Genomic DNA, 23,252 nt, shown 5'->3' on the forward strand with positions numbered 1-23,252 from the left:
GACATGACTGACGGGCAAAGGGTACATCGTTTCGCGAGATGTCTTGAGATACCGAGGACGGAACAGCAAACGCACTTAAAAACTTTTCAAATTTAACCCCATCTCCTTTTTCAAACTTATGTCATGCTAGCAAAAAATATAAATGTAATATACACGGAGTAGTGAGCAGCAACTACTTCAGTGTAATTTTTGTCCGACAATTTATCTCAGATGAAAAAAAAACCCTCTACTATATCGAGTTTCTCATATTTTCCATAAAACTAGACCCTGCGCTTTATAAAAATTTAATATTTTTTTATTACATTTCTTTTCGAATGCTTCTTTAGAATTTACCACAAGTCAGGGAATTCAGGGAAAAGTCAGGGAAAGTAAAATTGGTCAGGGAAAAGTCAGGGATTTTTATTAAAGTACTGGCAAAAAATTTTCTTTCTATTTCTGACCACATTGGATTTTATAAAATATAAATATATTGTTCAATTATTTTCAAAAGTTCTAACGCAATTATCTTGATAAATAACAAAATTCTTCGACAAAATTCAATTATTTTTAGAAATTTTAATAAAAATCTTTGAAAAATTTAATTATTTTCATAAATAGCAATATTCATCACAAGAAATCGATTATTTTCAAAAGCAATAAAATTCTTCGAAGAAATTCAATTGTTTTTAAAAATTTTAACGAATATCTTGTCAAGAATTCTATTATCTTTATAAAAAGCATAATTTTTCGCCAAAAATTCAATTATTCTTAAAAATTAAATTCTTTGCAAAATTTCAATTATTTTCAAAAGATTTTCGCAATTCAATGTTTTTAAATATTTACTATTTTCATAAAATTTATCAACAGATTTAATTATAGAAAGAACTTGTTGATACAATTCAATTATTTTCATAAATAATAAAATTTCATTTACGAATTCAATTATTTTCATCGCAGAATTTCAAATATTTTTAATACAATTTTAAATAAATTCTTTGAAAAATGCAACTATTATGAAAAATTTTATTAAAACTTGACAAAAGAATTCAATTTTAAGAAACATTCAATTATTCAATAAAATAATAAAATTCGTTGCAAAAATTCAAATATTTTCATAAAGAATTTTTAATTCGTCGCAGCAGAAAATCAATTATTTTCAAAAATTTTTAAGTAATTCTGCAAAAGAATTCAATTATTTAAAAAAATTTCTATAACATTCTTGGCAAGAATTCAATTATTTTCATAAATAATCAAATTTTTCGGAGGAATTCAATTATTTTAAAAAATTTCTTTTCAATTAATTTAAAAAAATTGTTCTCAATTCAATGATTGTCAATATCTACTATTTGAATAAAAATTTTCAAAAGAATTCAATTATTTAAAAAAAAAAATTGTTGATAAAATTCTAAGCAAACTTCGCAAAAATTCAATTATTTTCATAAATAATAACAATTTTTACAAAAATTCAATTATTTTCATGAATAATAATAAAACTCATCATAGAATTTCAATTATTTTTTATACAATTTTAATTGAAATCCACGATAAATTTAATTATTCTTGAAAATTTTATTAAAATTCCTCGAAAAAATTCAATTTTGTTGATAAAATTCTTTATGATAATTCAATTTCGCAAAACATTCATTTATTCAATAAATTATTTTTTTTATATTTAAATAATTTAATTCTAGTAGAATTTTCCAATGAAAATTGATTTAAAAATGAATATCAATTACAATTTTAGATAATAATTGAACATTAAAAGCATTACAGCATGAATTTTTAAAAATAATTGATAATATTGAATTCATTTCTAAGAATTTTAATAAAATTTTTGAAAATAATTACATTTTTCGAAGAATTTACTTAAAATTGTATTAAAAATAATTTAAATCCTGTGAAGAATTTCATATAATTATAAAAGTAATTGAATTCTTGCAATGAATTTTTTCAATTTTTTTTTAAATAATTGAAATAATATAAAGAATTTTATTATTTATAAAAATAATTGAATTTCTGCAACGAATTTTATTACATTTTTTTCTCTAAATATTTGAATTCTTTTGAGAACTTTTATTAAAATAGTAGATTTTGAAAATATTTGAATTTCAACGAAGAATTTCATTATATTCGTGAAATGTAATTAAATTCTTGCAAAAAATTTAAATTATAATTTAAAAAAAAAATTAAATTTAAATTATAATTTAAATTATTTAAATTGTATTATAAATAATTGAAATGCTCAGAAAAATTTTATATTTTATGAAAAGAATGAAATTCTTACAACGAATTTTATCAATTCTTTTTTAAATAATTCGAATTCATGTGAAAAATTTTATTACTTGTAAAAATAATTGATTTCCTGCAACGAATTTTATTACATTTTATTTAAATAGTTAAATTCTTTTGAGAACTTTTATTAAAATAGTAAATTTTGGAAAATTTTTGAATTTCAGCGACGAATTTAATTATTTGTGAAATGTAATTTAATTCTTGCAAAAAATTTTTGAAGACAATTTCATTTTTCGAGAAATTTATTTAAAATTGTATTAAAAATAATTGAAACCCTGTGAAGAATTTTTTTAATTTAGGAAAATAATTGAATTCTTGCAATGAATTTTAATATAATTTTTGTAAATAATTTAATTTTTTTGAAAAATTTTATGGAAATCTAAATTTTTATAAAATATGAAGAAAGCGATTACTCCGAGTCGAAGACTTGGAGTGATTGGTATCTTTATGTTTTATAATAATTTTATTATAAGTTCTTGAATTTCAAAAAGGTTTGAATTTGAATGTTTTGAAGAATTTTAATTCCTATAGAAAAATAATAATTATTATTTAAAAATTTAGTTATTGTTGTTTGCGAATAATTTTATAATTTAAGAAATTCGTAAGTAAATGTAATAGAATGGTTTTTTTTGAGTATCTAATAATTTTTAGAGTGAATCAGAATATTCTTTAAGGTCAGGAAAAAAGTCAAAATTTTGTCTGGAAATCAGAGAAAAGTCAGGGAAAAGAAAATTAATTTTTTGTGGCAACCCTGCTCTTAATTTTAGGGGATACACTTTGAAAAAAGTTTCACAGCAATACAAATAAATAGGAGTAGAAATGATTCTATCACTCAGTCGTATTTTAATAAATAGTGTAATTTAACGATCACTCTGAGTCAAGGACTCAGAGTGACACTATTTATTAATACAAATATATATTCAAACAATTTTCAAAAGAGCAATGTAAAAAAGTGGAAATAAATAAACTAAAATGCAGGATAACAAGGAGGTTTTCTCAAATATTGCCAGTATACATGCGAATGTAATTAGAGAAAATTTAGAAATGGAATTATACTGAGAAATCGCTACATTCGTGATAAAGTATAGAAAAAGGGGGAAGATTGTATATTCTTGGTGAAAATTGCCCGCTACCTTCCTTTGACAATTAATACCTCCGCAGGGTTGTGGCGGCAACAATACTTAATTATAAATGAGTGCGGGTGTAATTATTTTCAAAGCAAGAAATAGCCAAAGAAACGCGTTAGGTGATAGAGACAGGGAAGTAGATGCCGTAAATTAATGTTTCAACTAAGCCCTATCCTCTGTGAATACGAAATGAAGTCTATAATGCTTAGTTGTATTACAATAAAAGATGTGCCTTTCTCTTCGTATAATCGAATTTAGACGAATTTTCTATTCAGTGATATTAGCAACATTTTTTAGTAATTTTTTTATACTACTTCGCAGTCATCGACTAAAACCTACTATTTACTACTTTTTTGTACGTTATGCTACTATTTGGGTATTTTTTAGATTTCAGCCATTAAAAGCTACTGATTATGTTTTTTTTCGAATTTCCACTATACATTAAATTCGCTAATAGAAATCTATTAGAAACTATTCTCAAATTATTTTGTTAGAAACTATTCTCAAAAATTATTATCAAATTCTTTACAACGATTCAATTATTTTCAAAAAATATTCGAAATTCAATTATTTTCAATGTCTAGTAAAATTCTATAGAATGTTCACTAGATTTTTTTCATAGAATATAATTCTAGTAAAATTCTGCAGAATTTTTTTTAACTCGGCGATTTTAATCGAGAAATTTAATAATTTGATTTTGATTGAATAATGACGGTATCGATTTTGATTTGTATAGACTATAATATTATATGGCATTATAAGTAATAAAACGTATGTTATTATAACGAATAGAAATCTTAGGCAAAGGGTTTCGTTTACCTCATATGTCAATTTTTCGTCTTCCCCGTATTTCTTCAATATCTAATATGCGACAATACGTAAATATGTCAACCTGTAATTAGTTGCACGATACCTAACAAATTCAATGTATATACACTTTTGTGCTCTATAATTATGCTCATTTTAAAATTTTATATTCTTTTGCAAAATGTGGGGTTGATTTCGAAAACCCATCTTTTCCACCTTTTTAATTTTTAATGTCATCTTGTGTAAAAAAAATAACCAATTTATAGTCGTTGTTCAGAATTTTTAAATTTTATACTTTTTTCCTTTTTCAAAATAATATTCAAAGCCACAGTAAAATGTGAAGAGTTAAAATAACACCAGAATGGATTAAAATAATCTGCAACAGTTTAATACCTATGGGATTCAATTAACACCAGAAAGGATTAAAATAATATATTTTGGTGTTATTTTTAACTATTAATTAAATTTTACTTTAAATAAAACATCAAAGTCAACGATTTGGAAAAATTCAACGAATTTAGCTTTTCCAGGGAGAATAGTAAGTTACTAACTTACTAACTTAGTAACATAGTTACTAAATTCAATTGTGTTCAAAAATTTTTTTAAATTCTCGTCAAACTTTCAATTCTCTTTATAAATAATAAAATTCTTCTCTGATATTCAATTATTATACAAAATTTTAATCAAATTCTTGTCAAAATTTTGATTATTTTCAAAAGTTTTCTAAAATTCAAAGATTTTTAATATCTACTATTTCAATAAAATTTTCCAAAAGAATTCCATTATTACAAAATATTTCAATAAAATTCTACGCAAACATTCAATTATTTTCATAAATAATAAAAATGTTTACAGGAATTCAATTATTTAAAATTTTTTTTATAAATTTCTTCGCAATAATTCAATTATTTTCACAAATATTAACATTTTTTGAGCGATTCAATTATTTTTATAAATAATAAAATTCTTTTAGAAATTCAATTATTTTCATAAATAATAAAATTCAGCAAAGAATTTCAATTATTTTTAATGCAATTTTAATCGAATTCCTCAAAAAATGTTATTATTCTTAAAAATGTTATTAAAATTCGTCCAAAGAATTTAATGATTTAAAAAATTTGTTGATAACATTTTTTATGAGAATTTAATTTCAAGAAACATGAAATTAATACCTAAATTATTTATTTTTGTATTTAAATAATTGAATTCTTGTAGAATTTACTAATAAAAATGGTTTTAAAAATGAATTTCAGTGAAAATTTTAAATTATAATTAAATATTAAAAGCATTATAACGTGGATTTTTAGAAATAATTATATTTTGAAAAAGTTTCAAATTAAAATCATTGAAATTCTTAATCTTTCATATTTTTGACCAAAAATTCTGTAGAATTAATTCTTTCTAAAAGTTTAATAGCTTTTTTATTTAAATTATTTCAAGTTTTTATTTTTCAATATATATTTAATTGCAGAATTTCCGGATAATTGAAATTTTGTGAAATTGAATTGTAAACGAATGAATTTGAAAATTCTTAAAGAACGTTTTTAAAAATTATTGAAAATAATGGATTTATTAAAGAATTTTAGTTAAAAACGTGAGAAAAAAATTTAATTTTAGAGAAGTTGCAAATTATTGCAGAAATTCAATTATGTTCAAAAATTTTTAAAAATTATCGTCAAAATTTCAAATATTTTTGTAGATAATACAATTTTTCTCAAAAATTTCAATTATCTTTATAAATAATAAAATTTTTCTCCAAAATTCAAATATTTTCAGAAATTTTAATAAAATTCTTGCCAAAATTTCAATTATTTTCAAAAAAATTTTAATAAAATTCTTGATAAATTTCAAATATTTTCAGAAATTTTAATAAAATTCTTGCCAAAATTTCAATTATTTTCAAAAAAATTTTAATAAAATTCTTGACAAATTTCAAATATTTTCAGAAATTTTAATAAAATTCTTGACAAAATTTCAATTATTTTAAAAAAATTTCCTCAATTCAATATCTACTATTTTAATACAATTTTCTAGGATTTCAATTATTTACAAATTTTTTTTATAGATTTTGACGCAGTAATTCAATTTTTTTTACGAATAATAAAAATTTCAAAGAAATTCAGTTATTTACAACTTTTTTTATAAATTTCTTTCCAATAATTCAACAATTTTCGTAAATAATAAAAGTTTCAATGGAATTTGAGTATTTTTATACATTCTAAAACTCATTGCAAAATTTCAATTATTTTTTATGCAATTTTAGAGAAGTAACAAATTATTGCTGAAATTCAATTATTTTCAAGAGTAATAAATTTCTTCTTAAGGATTCAATTATTTTTAATAATAATAATATTTATCGCAGCGTTTCAATTATTTTTCATACAATTATAATTGAATTCCTTGAAAAAAGTAATTATGTTCATGCAAGGTTTTTAATAAAATTCGAGAAAAAAATTCAAATATTTAAAAATTTGTTACTAAAATTCTTTATGAGAATTGAATTTTGAGAAATATTCAATTATTCAATAAATTATTTACTTTTGCATTTAAATAATTAAATTCTTGTAGAATTTTCTAATAAAAATTGATTTTCATTTCATAAAAATGAATTTTAGTTAAAATTTTAGATTATAATTGAATATTAAAAGCAATATAGCGTGGATTTTTAGAAATAATTGAATTTTGAAATTAATTTTTATGAAAAAGTTTAATTGAATTTTCTTTTATACTATTTGAAGTTTTTATTTTCTAATATGCATTTAATTAAAGAATTTAGGAATAATTGAAATTTCGTGAAATTGAATATTGTAAAAAAATGGAATTGAAAATTGCCAAAGAACTTTTTCGAAAATTATTAAAAATAATAGATATAAAGTAAAATTGTAGTTTTCAATTTTTGAAAATAATAATTGAATTGAAATAATGAAAATAATTTTGAAGAAGTATAATATTCTTATAATATAAAGTAATGATTTTATTACTTGGTAATCTTAAATTATTATAAAATATGAAGAAATCGATGACTCCGAGTCTTCGACTCGGAGTTATCGATATCTTCATGTTTTATAGTTATAAAAAAATTAATAAACTAAAATTTCATTCATTGTAAAAAACTAAAAAATAACACTAAAATTGATTATTTTAATCTTTTTTGATGTTAATTTAATCTGCAACACTTTTTAATACCTCACGATTTACTGTGAAAGTATTGTTTTTTGAAATTTAAATATTTGGAGTTTTTTTTAATATTGGTTTCAATAATTGTTTGTCAAGTTTTCTGATTTTGTCTTACCATTATTTTTTTGCAATTTTTTATTTCTTCTTCTTTATTTATTATAATACTTGAGAGAGATGGTATAAGACGAGGAGACTATGTAAATTATTTTTTACATATTTTTGTTGAGTCACGAGTAAAAGAAAAATTTTAACGGTATTCGATTCTGTATTGAATCAATAGATACATAGAGAGGAGGAGAGGTATATAGTGTGGAAAGGGGTTCAAAGTTTGCGAGGGATTCTCCAATAATCCACTTCGTCATCAAAACACTCTAGGGCAATAACAACATGGCATTTCCATGAAAAAAAGAAAAACATAAAAAAGAGAACCATCAAGTCTTCAGTAGCGAGAGACTTATTTATGGATTATGGTTATACTTGATGTCCCTTTTTTTGAGTTACGTGATAGATGAAGTGTAAGCCTGCTGAATATTTATTTAAAGAATGAAAAAAGAAAACAGGAAAAAGCATGCTTTACAAAATAATTAATTTCTTTTGTCATGTTTTATTTCGAATTGAAAACAAAATCGAATGAATAATAACAAAAATAGTAATAATAAAAATAATATTAATAAAAATACTACTGATAATAATTTTTTGACCATTTTTGGACGAAGTTGGAAAAAAATTTTAAACTTTTGGACGTAAAACTAACAAATATTTAAATAATAATAATAATAGTAATTCATTATTTGAAGTAAATTCATATTTCGTGTATAAATTTTCTCATTTGAAAAATTTGATGTTTTATTTGCAACAAAAGTCTTTAAAGTATGGCGAGTTTACAAAGAGAAGTACATCACATTGTATAAATACAATGATTATTCATAAATATTCATTTCCATATTTAATATTGGGATATTATACACAAGACGCGCTACGCGGGAAAGGAATTAAAGTTAAGTTTGCTTGAACTTTATGACACGATAAACGTTCCTGCTTACACAGTGCCATCGTCTCCCACGCTATTTATTAACTCAAAAAATTATGGCACAAATAATTCTGAATAAATATCAAATTATTTTCTTTAATGTGAAAATAAATTTTTTCAATATAATTACAAAATAGAAATTTGTTTTGCTTCATGAATGTCAAAATTAAAGAATATAAATAATATTCATAACATTATTTATATTATAAATACAGAAAATGTAGACTGTGCATCTTACAGTAAAAATGAAGTCTTATTAAAAATTTTGCTCAGGCAACTTATTAAATTAATGATTATAAACTTAAAGAATTTTTGATTTCATATCTAGAGTAAAAATGAGACATTTATTCATGCCAACTTGTCAAAGAATTTTCTATTAATTACCATTAATCTTGAAAAACGTACAATTTTAGCTGTAATAATAATGCTTACAGGTCGTCGTCAAGTTTCCAAAATATTATTTATTTAATATATTCAACCATTCTTTTTACTTTATCCATAATTGATTATCACTTTATTCAAAACCCACATATGTCTTGACGTTAAATTAATATATTTATAAAAGTACAAATATGAAACCAATTTTTATTTCTATTTTATTGCACATTCAGACTGTTGAGTGTTTCCAGACGCCAGTCTATCTGTTTTGATTAATTAATCTGTTAAATTGTTCGAGAATTAATTGAAAAATACATTTTGTCTATTCAATACTGGACATTTTAAATAAAATATATTTTTTTTTTGAAAAAACGATTTTCATTATAAATTGGTCAATATTTCTATATAATATAGTGGTGTTGGTATTTTAAAGGATGTTGTAAAGTATTGAAAAAAAATTATTTCGTGTGATAATAAATAATGTTGGGGAATTTTTTTTGTAATATTTAAACTGTTATTCCATCAAAAATGGTATCGTCGCAATAGGAAGTATTTAATTAAACTAAAAATCGAAAATCTGTGGCTATGTCATAAGCCGCGAATACTTTTTTCGCTCTTTTACTTGTCACATACTCGCTTCATTGTCGATATTTCACACCGTAAACTCTGACCAGATATTTAATTAACATATATCGGAAAATAAACTTTGTATCCCTAAAAGGCTTGTAAATTTTTAAGAGAGAAAAATTGAATTTGGTTTTGTATTTCCAGTGTATAGCATATATTAATAAAGCATAGAAGTTTAATTATTTACATATGTGAGAATTAATTATTTTTATTTCCATATCGAATATTTAAGAATTATTTATTTACACACGTGAATAAAATTGTATTTCAAAAATAGTTGGAAATTGTTTTCATAAAAATAAATTGTTTTTCTATAATTGTGAACTAACAGTTTTTCCATTATCACCATTGGGTTTTGATTAAGAAACATTTTCATATAAAGTTGAAAGATGTCAATATTATTACTTGAAATAAAATTAATGTATATTTTAAAATCTATCAATTAAAGATGTTAAAGATTTTCGCCAAATTATTTTGTAGGTATTTTCTCTAATTTTGCAGAGATGAATTTTTAATTATTTACTATTTAAAAATTAATTTCTTTTTATTTTTTTTTAGCATTTTCTACTGTGGCGAAGAACAAAATAAATGGAAGAGAGAGTATTAAGACGTCAGAATTTGAATTTATGGGAAATTTGTGGCCAATCGACAGTAGATCGATCGCATAATAACGGAGACAAACCGGGGTGAGGGAAATGCAAATCCACCGCCATTCTGCTTGTCTTTTATTTCATTCTTATAAAAGTTGGAGGTAAGTTCTTTTTTTTTCTGTTTTTATCGCTCGACAAGTCTTTGATGCCGTTTCTTCGCTCCCTAGAAAAAAAGACTATTCGTTTACACATTATTCGCATAATGTAATTGATGTTTTATGCAGACGTAAAACACACGAGACTGTATAAGATTTCTTTCGTGTTGTTCAAACTTGGAAATTAGGGAAAAGTAAACAGTGAATGTTTTTAAAGCTCTTTGATTGCTTTTTTATTTTATAAAATTTTTTTGCTCTTAACATATTGAGTATATGAGCGATTCCACGTCAAGTGATCAAGGGGTCTTACGGTGCAATGTTTATTTTGATAATTTTTTACTCTTAATCAATGAAACATAAAAATTTGGCCGAGTACACTTTCGAAAGGTTTTTTCATGCTCTTTCGATTGGAAATAAGCATTTTGAAAAAAAATTTTTTTGGACCAAAAAAAATCAAAATTAAAAATAAATTTTAATTTTTTGGGGGGGGGGAGGATACGATTTTTTTTTTTTTTTTTTTTTAAACGAAAGCTGAGGTTTTTTCCTAAAAGGACATATATATGCAAAAGTAGGACTAGAATGTTTAAACATTGAAAAAGATCCTTCGATTTAAGACAAAAAACACTTAAATAGATTAAAAATTGTACGCTGTAGACAGTTTTAAAAAGTTAATTGTAAAAAAATCCCACTGTGATGCTTGCAAGTGATTTTTGAAAATGTTTTAAAACTCATTTAACACATCAGGCCCATTTCGGGACATTTTGGAAAATCTTCTCTATATTATAAGGTATAAATAAATTTAAAAAAAATAGAAAAAAATCCGGCCCAAAGTTAAAAAAAATTAATTTGTTTAAAAAAAAATTTTTTTAATAACAAATTAAAAAAAAAAATTTTTGTTTACATTTCCGAAAAGTCGAGAGAAAACTGAAACTTCCATACTTTGACAACTTTTTCCTAAACTCAATATTTTCGGACTTATAAGCTACTGAATATAGGTCTACAATTAAAAGTCCAAAATTTCGAAAATTCATAACTCGAAAATTTGGACAATTAAACAAAAATAAAAAAATACGTATCTGTTTTTTTTCGATACAGAACATAAAAAAAATATTTTTGGCCGATTTTAAGAGGTCGACCTAAATCTCACGTGGAATTGCATATATATATATATATATATGTTCTTTTAGGAAAAAACCTCAACTTTCGTTAAAAAAAAAAAAAAAAAATCGTATCCTTCCCCCCCAAAAATTAAAATTTATTTTTAATTTTGACTTTTTTTGGTCCAAAAAAATTTTTTTTTCGAAATGCTTATTTCCAATCGAATGAGCATGAAAAAACCTTTCGAAACTGTACTCGGCCAAATTTTTATGTTTCATTGTTTAAGAGTAAAAAATTATCAAAATAAGCATTGTACCGAAAAACCCAAAACTTTCACCTTTTTTGTAAAAAGTATCTTTTTTATAAAAAGTAACTTTTTTATTACTAGGGACATTCCTGTAATAAATTTTAGGGTGTCTACTAACCAGGAAATCCGGGAAATAGCCAATTTAATTTGACCGGGAATAAGCCAGGAATATTATGCCAAACCGGGAATTTTGTCACCAAATTAAAAAAAGTTTTATTATTTTAATTTGTTTTTAAAAAATCGCTTTTTATTTCAATTTTTATAGATATTTATATTTTATACTGTTCTCTAAACTTAAATTAGTTAAAAATAATTAATTTGATAGTAAAAAATTAATCACTGATTCAAATATAGTATGTAAATGAATTTTAAAAAAATCATCGAATTAATAGAAATTTTGTGAAATTCAACGGAAAATAATTAAATTTATTAAAGAATTTCATTAAAAACTTTTTAACAAATCGAATTTTCAAAGTATTTTAATTTAATATTTGAAAAATAGTTGAATTTAATAAAGAGTCACATTCTAATGTATTCATGTTTCTTAGTGCGAAGATTAATAATTAGAATTTTTATTAGATAATTTAAAAAAAGATATACAATTAAAATTTTTTAACAAAATTGAATTTTCGCAAAGTTTATTTGAAAATTCTGAAAAATAAGATTTTTGAAATTTTTCAATTTTGTTGTTTCAAGATAATTGAATTTTTATAAACAAATATAATTGAAATTCTTCTGAAATTAGTTACATTTTTTTATTAAACGTTTAATTAATTATTAAAAATAATTCATTTATAGAAGAATTTTAGTGAGAAACACTAAAAAAAATTTGAACTTTGGAGAAGTTACAAATGATTGCAGAAATTCAATTATTTTCAAAAGTAATAAAATTCTTCGCAAAAATTCAATTACGTTTAAAAATTTTTTTAAATTCTCGTCAAAATATCAATTATTTTTATAAATAATAAAATTCTTCTCTGAAATTCCATTATTTTTAGGCATTTTAATAAGATTCTTTGCAATATTTAATTATTTTTATGAATAACCACATTTATCACAAGAATTCAATTACTTTTAAAAGTAATACATTTTTTCTTGAAAATTCAATTATTTGAAAAAATTCTAATAAAATCGTTCGCAAAAATTCAATTATTTTCAAAAATAATAACATGCTTTTAGAAATTCAATTATTTTCAAAATTAATAAAATTCTTCGCAAAAATTCAATTATGTTTAAAAATTTTTTTAAATTCTCGTCAAAATATCAATTATTTTTATAAATAATAAAATTCTTCTCTGAAATTCAATTATTTTTAGGCATTTTAACAAAATTCTTTGCAAATTCAATTATTTTTATGAATAACAATATTTATCACAAGAATTCAATTATTTTTAAAAGTAATAAATTTTTTGTTGGAAATTTAATTATTTTAAAAAATTCTAATAAAATCGTTCGCAAAAATTCAATTTTTTTCAAAAATAATAAAATGCTTTTTAGGAAATCAATTATTTTCAAAAGTATAAAAATTCTTCGCAGGAATTCAATTATGTTTAAAAATTTTTTTTAAATTCTCCACAAAATTGCAATTATCTTTATAAATAAGTAAATTGTTCTCCACAATTCAATTATTTTAAAAAATTTTAATAAAATTGTACGCAAACATTTAATTATTTTCATAAATTTGTAATAACATTCTTTAGAAGGCTTCAATTACTTTTATAAATTGTAAAATTCTTTGCAGAAATTCAATTATTTTCAAAATTAATAAAATTTTTGTCAGAATATAGGACAAAGCCTGTAATTTTGTTGAACGAAAATAGTAGACATCATAAAATTTGTTTAGTAAACTATATTTATTTTCGCTTAAAATTAATTTTCTAGACAAATAAAAATAGGTACATGTTTTTCCTGTTTGAATTAAAATAATTTGAGAAGAAGAAAAATTAATAAGCCTCGCTGTATATTTTTTAAACAGAACTGTTAAGCCTACAATTCTTTATGGAAAATGAGATCTCATTTTAAAATAAAAATGGAGGGAAAATTTTTCTGAAGGGTCAATTAATTAATATGGAGTACCTGATAGGGTGTCTCATCAATTTATTGGGAACGTCCCTCTACCACTTGTGGTTTCAGCTACAGGGCAGCTTAAAATTGATAGAGAATTTTTTTTACCCACTCTTTTCTTTTTTCGACACGGAAAAAATAAGAAGAGAGAGAGGGAGAAGTAATTCAATGGGACAATTTATCTTTATTTAAAGGATACTACTTTTGCTATAATATTATATTTTGTTTCAAGAAAGAATAATTCTAGGCACAAAAATTTTTTATCCACAAAATTCGCGTGATTGTTTTAGCAAAGATAAATAATAAAAACACTTCCAAGACATGGAGAGGACAAGTTTAGAATAGATTGCTCACAATATGTTCGAATTTCCGTTTTCCCTGTTTCTCTGTACTGCAGTTCTTCCTTCATGCGGGCATCCTATTATGCAATTAGAGAGAATATTTGGCTCTAAGGGAGCCAAAAGCCCAAGGTATTATCGTTATCGGACATGACAGGACACGACCGTCCGACACACCCTTTCTTCGTTCAAACTCGCAGAACCCGACGATTTACCCCCTTTGGACGACTTGCTTATCTCGAAAACATTTCTGCGCCTTGTACCATAAACCATCATTTACCACCTTACATGACTTTCTTCTAATTAACCGCTCTTCGATATAATTTTCCAATTTTAATCCGTTTGAAAATAGTTGGCGAATCTTTATTCCTCATTACAATTAAATATTTTATTCACTCCCCGGCAATTATACATTGACGATTGAATAAAGAATTCATGATACTTTGCCTGACCACAATAGAAATCTTTTTGCCTGTGTGATAAACGAAAATACACTTTTCTTGTTGAAACTTTTATAGACAGAACTTAACTCGATAGGGGCTGCCTCATATCATGAATCATAGCTTCTGTTGGATTATTGTCTTGGAATATTGCATGTGCGGGCTAATTCTCTGAAACTTATCGCGCAATTTACTTATAGTATTGATTTCTACTTCACTTATTTCAAAATATCGTCTACATATTTGTCAAAAAGAGTGAATAAAGAGTGAATTATTTCATTGATGAAAATAAGAAAATTCGACATGAGGAATAATTGATTAAGATTTAATATTGCTCCATAACGTTTGATATATATGGGTTTAGAGGAAAGGTTATGGTGAAATTTCTCAAGACGCAAAGATCAAACTGGATGACCTACTACTTAGAGGGGGTGATTTCTACCCTTCTGCTTCACGTTAATTTAATAGAAGGAACGCGTGTTACACCAAAACGTCCCTTTCTACCCCACCGACTAGATACGCTAACTTGCGAGGGGCGGTTATCAAACGCCCAGTCTCGAACCCTTTAAGATTCGGAATTATCTATCGCTAGACTATCTATGCTAATATCCCTCGATTAGTTTGCTGAGTGATGTGGAATTGATCAATTTCATTATTAATATAATGCAAAGGTCACTATGGAATTATGTGCAGAAATAATATCAGAGAGAAAAAACAATTGGGGGTTCAAAATGAGCAGCAAAAATAATCTGTAAATTCTCAATTTTCGTGTCTTTTTTGTTTGCCTCATAAAATTTTAAATTACAAACGAATTCTAATACGTAACCTTCATTTTTTTCTATTTCTGACAATAATTTCTTATTTAATAACTTAATTCTCGAACAGCTATTATAAAATTATTTATTGTAATTTGCTTAATGAATAATAATTTTACTTAAATATTTAAAAATTAATTGAATTTTAAAATAGTTGCATTTACAATCATCATAAGTAGATGAACTTATTCAAAAGGTATGTATTAATTTGGAATTTTGTAAAATTTCAATTTTGAATGAATTTTCCACAATTCAATGATTTTTAATATCTATACTACTTTCATAAAATTTTCCAAAACAATTCAATTATTTCAAATAAATAATTAAAATAAATAATTGTTTTCATAAATAATAAAAATTTCACATAAATTCAACTATTTACAAATTATTTTCATAAATTATTATTCAATCATTTTCGCATAAATATAATAATTCATTTTTTACAAGGATTCATTTATTTTTATAAATAATAATATTCTTTTTTAGAATATTCAATTATTTTTATAAATAAAAAAAATTCTCATTAAAATTTGAATTATCTTTATAAATAGCAAAATTCTTCGCAAAAATTCAATTATTTTCAAAAATTTTAATAAAGTTCTACGCAAAAATTTATGTAATTATTTTCATAAATAATAAAAATTTTAGAGACATTCAATTACTTCAAAAACTCTTATAAAATTTTTTGGAGAAATTCAATTATTTTTAAAAATTTTATTAAAATTTGTCAAGGTACTTTTAATAAACAATTCTGTATCATGGAAAAAATAAATTTAGCAGATTTTATGAAACTGTTACTGAGTAGCGGATACAGCTTTTTACGAAACTGAGTTTTATGAAATTTGTCAAAAAAATTAAATTATTTAAAAATTTGTTGAATTCAGTTTTTTAAAAACAATTTTGACAAAGTTCTACACGAATGTTCAATATTATTTTCTAAAATAATGAAAATTTCACAGGAATTTAATTATTAAAAATAGAATTTGCATAAATTTTTACAAAAAAAATCAATTGTTTGAAACTTTTTTTTATAAAACTCTTCGCATTAATTTAATTATTTTCATAAATAATAAAACTCATTGCAGAATTTTCGATTATTTTTTATACAATTTTAATCAAATTTCTTGAAAAATGTCATTATTCTTAAAAAATTTCTTAAAATTCGTCAAAATAGTTCAATTATTTAAAAATTTGTTAATTTTGTTATGTAGGTATTAAGGATTCAATTTTAAGAAACATTCAATTATTCAATAATTCATTTACTTTTGTATTTAAATAATTGAATTCTCGTAGAATTTCCTAATAAAAATTGATTTAAAAATAAATTTCAGTTAAAGTTTTAAAAAATAATTGAATTTTGGAGAAGTTTTTATAATGATTGCAATTTTTAGAAATAATTAAATTTTGTAAAGGTTTCAAATTAAAATCTTTGACAAATTTTAATTTTTCATATACTTTAATTAAAAATTCTATGCAACTAATTTTTTTCTAAAAGCTTAATCAAAATTTTTTAAAATTAGGGTAAGTGTGCCAATTATGGCGCGGTTCTGGTTTAGCCGTCTTTGAAATAGAAAATTCAAAAATTATAATGAAAGAAGTAAATTTATGGCTTATTAAACTAAAAGCCCGTGTCATATAGATAATAAAACTTTTATAAAAACTTTATAAAAATTAATTATTTAAACAAAATTAAAGCAATAAGAATTAGGATTAAAAACGTCAATTATGGCGCGGTTGAGTCAATTTCGGCGCGCCAATTACGGCGGGGAAAATAACGTGTATTTAGAGGTTGTGTTGCGCGCCATAACTGGAGCACGCACATTCAATGAAAATGTGCCAATTATGGCGGGGCACAATTTTTGTACTTAAATAATTAAACCAATAATAGTTCAAATGTGTTTTTTTTCGTACAATTATATCGAGTAAGGTCGAAAATAACTTTTTCTATCATTTTCAAATAACTATATTATTCCAAAATAGTAAATAATTCTATTTTTTACAAAGTCGCCATAATTGGAGCACCCGCCACAATTGACACACTTACCCTATTTCAAGTTTTTATTTTCTTATGTTATTGAATTTCAAAAGGTTTGAATTGGAAATTTTGAAAATCTTAGTTCCTATGGAAAAATTAAAATAATTAAATATTTATTTAAACATGGAGTTACTGGTGTTTGAAAACAATTGTGCTATTATGGAAATTCGTAAATAAATGGAATAGAACATTTTTTTGGAGTACAAATCATTTTTAGAATGAATTAGAATATTCTTTAGGGTCAGGGAAAAAGTAAAAATTTTATCTGAAAATCAGGGAAAATGAAAAATTAAGTTGTAGAGGCAACCCTGTTCGTATTTTTGTTTCAATTACACAATGTCCTCTTAAAATTTATTTATAATAAACTTTATCGCATTAACTAAAAATATCAAACAGAGTGTCATGAAATTGAACCAACTATATGTAATAATAATAAATTTAATACAATTTTATTCTATTAAAATGCATTGAGATTCACGCTAATAAAATTTATTTTTCGTGCTGAATTTTTAACAAAATTATCTCATAAATATTTGAGTGATAATGATAAATTTGGTCGCATATTAATATTATACAAACTCGTTTTATAATTGAATTGGGAAATAAAATGTTAATTGCAGAGAAGTACGTTAAACATATAACTGCAGCAGCAAGTTTATCAAGTTCTAGAAACGACTCCGGAAAATGGTTGCGGATATTGGCGATATATTTCTAAAGGAGAGTGAGAGAGGGTAAAAAGGGAGCGCGTTGGAACATAAAAAGATCGCTCTAGTAGCCACCCCCCGATTTATGGAGCATTCTGTACATTCGATATTTTCTATTGTCGATCGTCCTATTTGTCTTATTTATGTTTCTTTTAGGGAGCCCTCCTTTGGCTAACGTCCACGGCATAACTGACCCCTGCCTGGTCTCGCGCGTTAAATCCATCCACCACCGCCGCTCCGACTGCCAGATATTACAAAAGCAAGCTTGAACATGATCTCTCTCTACCTTTGTATATTAAAACAATAAATAATGGACGTATATTTACGCTGTCCACTCTAAATTACAATTATCTATTCAAATCTTCTATATTGCATTTGGAAACCGCAAATAATAGAATATTGTTAAGGAAATTAACTTACGACTTACGACTTTGTCTACATGTGTTCCTCAGTTCTTATTGCACGCGGTTGCCACAAAAATTTTATTTTCTTTTTCCCTCACTTATCCCTGATTTCCAGACTTTTTTTCTAACTGATTTTGACTTTTTCCCTGACCCCAAAGAATATTCTCGATTCACCCCAAAAATTATTAGATTTTCAAAAAAATGTTCTATTACATTTATTTAAAAAATTTCTTCAAATGTAAAATTATTCAAAAACATCAATAACTTCTTTTTTTTTATTAATTGTGAAAATAATTGAATTCCTAAAAAGAATTTTATTATTTTTGAACAATGTTTAATTTTTGCGAAGAATAATATTACTCTTAAAAATAATTGTATTTCTGCAATAATTTGTAACTTTTCCAAAAAGTTAAATTGTTTTTCGTGTTTTTAACTAAAATTCTTCTATATAAATGTATTATTTTTAATAATTTTTAAAAAAGTTCTTTGAAAATTTTTAAATTCATTTGTTTACAATGCAATTTTACAGAATTTCAAATATCAGTAAATTCTTCAATTATTATAAATATATATTTGAAAATAAAAACTTCAAATAATTTTTTAAAAAATCCGCAATTAAACTTTCTCAAAAAAAAAAAAATTAATTCAACATAATTGTTAGTTAAAAGTATAAAAAAATCAAATTTTCAAAGATTTTAATTTGAACCCTTTTCGAATATTCCATTATGTCTAATAATTCACGCTATAATGTTTTTAATATTCAATTATAATTTAAAATTTTAAGTGAAATTCACTGTTTAATCATTTTTTATTAGAAAATTTGTCGAGAATTCCAATTATTTAAATACAAAAATAAATAATTAAATATTTCTTCAAATTGAATTTTTATGAAGAATTTTATCAAAATTGTTTTTAAAATAATTAAATTCTTTTGGCGAATTTAAAAAAAAATTTAAGAATAAATGCAATTTTCTATCATTTTATTTAAAATTGTACAAAAAAATAATTGAAATTCCGCGATAAGTTTTGTTATTTATGAAAATAATTGAATTCTTGAAACAAATTTTATTAAAATTTTTCTAAAGAATTGAATTCCTGTGAAGAATTTTATTTGCGAAAATAATTGAATTCCGGAGAAAAATATTATTATTTATGAAAATAATTAATTTCTTGTGAAGAATTTTATTCAAATTTTTTTAAATAATTGAATTTCTCAGAAATTTTTAAATCTTTTTGAATATAATTAAATTTCATCTAGAAATTTTATTAAAAAGTTGTCAGTAATTGAAATCTGACGAAGAATTTTATAAAATTTTTTTTAAATAAATGAATTCCTTGTGAAAATGTTTATTTTTGAAAAGAATTGAATTATTGGGCAGAATTTTATTAAAATTTCTTGAAGAATTGAATTGCTTTGAAGAATTTTATTTTTTACGAAAATAATTGAATTGTTTCAAAGATTTTTACAAACATTTTTAACAATAATTGTATTCCTAGAAAGAATATTATATTTTACGAAAATAATTGTATTCTATAATCAATTTTATTATATTTTTTCAAATTTATAAACCATTTTATCAAACTTTTTTTAAAATAATTGAATTCTTGAGAAAAAGTTTATTATTCATGAAAATAAAATTGATTTCTTGCGAAGAATTTTATTCAAATTTTCTTAAATAATTGGAATTCCCATTAAAAAAATGTATCATTTGTGAAAGTAATTGAATTCTTAAGAAAAATTGTATTGAAAATAATTTAAGTGTAAAGGAAAATTTTATTAAAATATTTATTCGAAATAATTGAATTTCTCAGAACTATTTTTTTCAATTTTCTGAATATATTTGAATTCTTTCGAGAAACTTCATTAAAAAATGGAAAATAATTGAATTGGTGTGAAGAAATTTATAAAAAATTTATAAGTAATTAAATTCCTGTGAAATTTTTATTAAAATTTTGTTTAAATAATTTAATTCTTTTGGAAGATTTTATTAAAATAGTAGATATTAAAAATAATTGAAATGTGGAACCCAATTTTTGCAACTACATAATTGAAATTTTGCTAAGAATTTTATTTATTATTATTATTATTATTATTATTATTTATTATTATTATTATTTATTATTTATTATTATTATTATTTTTATTTTTATTATTATTATTATTATTATTATTATTATTATTATTATTATTTTTATTTATTATTATTTATTTTATTTTAATTTTTTTGAAAATATAATTGAATTTCGAAGAAGAATTTTTTTATTTATAAAGATTATGAACGCAACTCTTTTGAAATCCAATTAATTTTGAAATTTTTAAGTAAATTTCATAGTTTATTAGGCAAAAAAAAAAAAAAAAAAAAAATTCAGAATTTTCTTATAAATTCTAAAAATTAAATTTTTTGCAGTACTTTTAATAAAAGACCCTGACTTTTTCCTGATTTCCCTGACTTTCCTGACCTGTGGCAACACTGTACACATTATATTTTAGTTGTTTTCGAGACAATCGAGATGGCACAGAGTGTTCTTGCACTTTTACGAAAATGCTCTCGCACTCTCGCAAGGGTAAGAAGCTATTTTCTGCATAAACGCGTTAAGGTAACTTTCCTCCCTTAAAATTCCAGGGGGCTGAAAATCGCGCGGGCTCCGGAATCACCGCCTGCCAGTTATTATAAATTGAATGCCGAAGAAGATGAGAAACCGCGAGAAAGGAGGTGATAAAGGGGAGGAAACAGTTTACGAGGTCGCGTAATTCTGCTGACAAATACATACCAGACCAGCTTCGTCGACTTACGATGACACTGATCTGTGAAATTCTTGGAAATTGGGTATAACAGTTTGAAAATATCGTTTAGCGGCTTCTGCTTCGCTTATTACCTCTGTCGTCTTATATTGGCTTTTCAAGTGATAATAATACTTTCATTATACGATACAGAGGGCCCGGGTAAATTGACTAGGGCAGCGAAATTATAATCTTATAAAACCCATTCAGTTGCCTTAAAAGAAAATTATCGTGCGTACGTGTTTCTTTTTAATCGTTAAATTCAAAATTTTTACAAATATGCAAAAAAAATTGGGAAAAAATCTGAACCCAATTTTTCTGCTACAATCTGTTTTTTGATTATCTGTTTTGTATATTAAAATGAGTTGAAAGAAAACTTCAGATTTTTTAAGGTTTCTACGATTTGATACTATTTGGATATTTTTAGATTTGAGACACTAAAAGCTACAATATTCTATGTTTGAGAATTTGCACTACTTTCAATTCAATAACTGCTGGAATACAAAAATTATTCTAAAAAATTTTAATAAAATAGATAGAATTAATATTAGAAATAATTTAACAAATTTTAATAAAATTCTTTCAAATGATTCAATTACTAATATAAACTTTCACAGGAATTTAATTATTATTTAAAACACAATTTTCATACAATTTTTTAATAAGACTTATTATTTAAAATGATTTTTCTTCGGAAGAACTTAATTAATTTAAAAAATTTTTCGAAATTCAATTATTTTAAATATTTACTATTTCAAAAAAACTTCTCAAAAAAATTCAATTTTCTTTTTAAATTTATAAAAAAATTTTCAAACATTCAATTGTTTTCATAAAATAATAAAACTTTTACAGCAATTCTATTATTTAAAAAAAAATATTTGCGTAAAATTTCTTTAAAAAATTCAATTATTTAAAAAGATTTTTATAAAATTCTTCCCAAGAATTCAATTATTTTTAAAAATTGTAATAAAATTTTTGTCAAACTTTCAATTATTTTTGCACATTATTCTCCATTCAATGATTTTCAATATCTACTATTTTAATAAAATTTTCCAAAAGAATTCAATTATTTAAATATAAAATTTTAATAAAATGCTACGCAAACATTTAATTACTTTCATAAATAATGAAAAATTCAAAGGAATTATTGCACGGAATTTTATTAAAATTTCTTTAAATAATTGAATTCCTGAGGAAAATTTTATTGTTTATAAAAATAATTAAATTCTTGGGAAGAATTTTATCAAAATCTATTTAAATTTTAAATAATTGAATTTTTTTGAGAAATTTCACCGAAAATATTTTTTTGAATAGTAAAATTCCTGTAAAAGTTTTATTGTAAGAAAACAATTGGATGTTTGAAAAAAATTTTTATAAATTTAAAAAGAAAATTGAATTCTTCTGTAAAATTTTATTAAAATAGAAAATAAATGAAAATCATTGAATTGAGTGAAACTTTTGAAAATAATTGAATTTCGAAGAAGAATTTTAATATTTTTAAAGATCATTGAATTTTTGACTCACAGTTTTCAAATGGATATCAAATTGAAACAAAAAACGAATTTAAAATTGAAAAAATTTGAATGTTTTGTATATTAGAATTTAAATTTTTTCAAAATATTTAATGAAATCATTTTGTAACAATTGAATTATTTTCATAAAATTTTAATAAAATTCTTCTCAAGAATTTTATTTTTAATTTTTGAAAATAATTTAATTTTGGCGAAAGAATTTTTTATTTATAAAGATAATTGACATCTTGACGATATTTTTTTAATTTTTCAAAATAATTGAATTTCAATTATTTTTAATACAATTTTAATCGAATTTCTCGAAAAATGTACCTAATTATTTTTAAAAATTTTATTAAAATTCGTCAAAAATATACAATTATTTAAAAATTTGTTGATAAAATTCTTTATGGGAATTGAATTTTAAGAAACATTCAGTTATTCAATAAATTATTTATTTTTTATTTAAATAATTGAATTCGAGTAGAATTTTCTAATATAAAATTTTTTCGAAATTCTTGGGTAGTAATATCTACTACTTCAATAAAATTTACCAAAAGAATTCAATTTTTTAAACAAAGTTTTGAAATAA

At 22.8% G+C, this 23,252-nt stretch overlaps 1 long non-coding RNA gene across 1 annotated transcript in view; it reads left to right on the forward strand.

Moving 5' to 3' along the window:
• LOC122500651 overlaps positions 1–23,252 on the forward strand; it is a 73,304-nt gene that overhangs the window by 49,621 nt on the left and 431 nt on the right. Inside the window, exon 2 of the long non-coding RNA XR_006301499.1 lies at positions 9,976–10,168. This is a non-coding gene — a long non-coding RNA (uncharacterized LOC122500651). The remainder of the gene's footprint in view (positions 1–9,975; positions 10,169–23,252) is intronic.

Source organism: Leptopilina heterotoma, unplaced genomic scaffold, assembly GCF_015476425.1.
Source record: "Leptopilina heterotoma isolate Lh14 unplaced genomic scaffold, ASM1547642v1 Lhet_19, whole genome shotgun sequence".
NCBI classification, from domain to species: domain Eukaryota; kingdom Metazoa; phylum Arthropoda; class Insecta; order Hymenoptera; family Figitidae; genus Leptopilina; species Leptopilina heterotoma.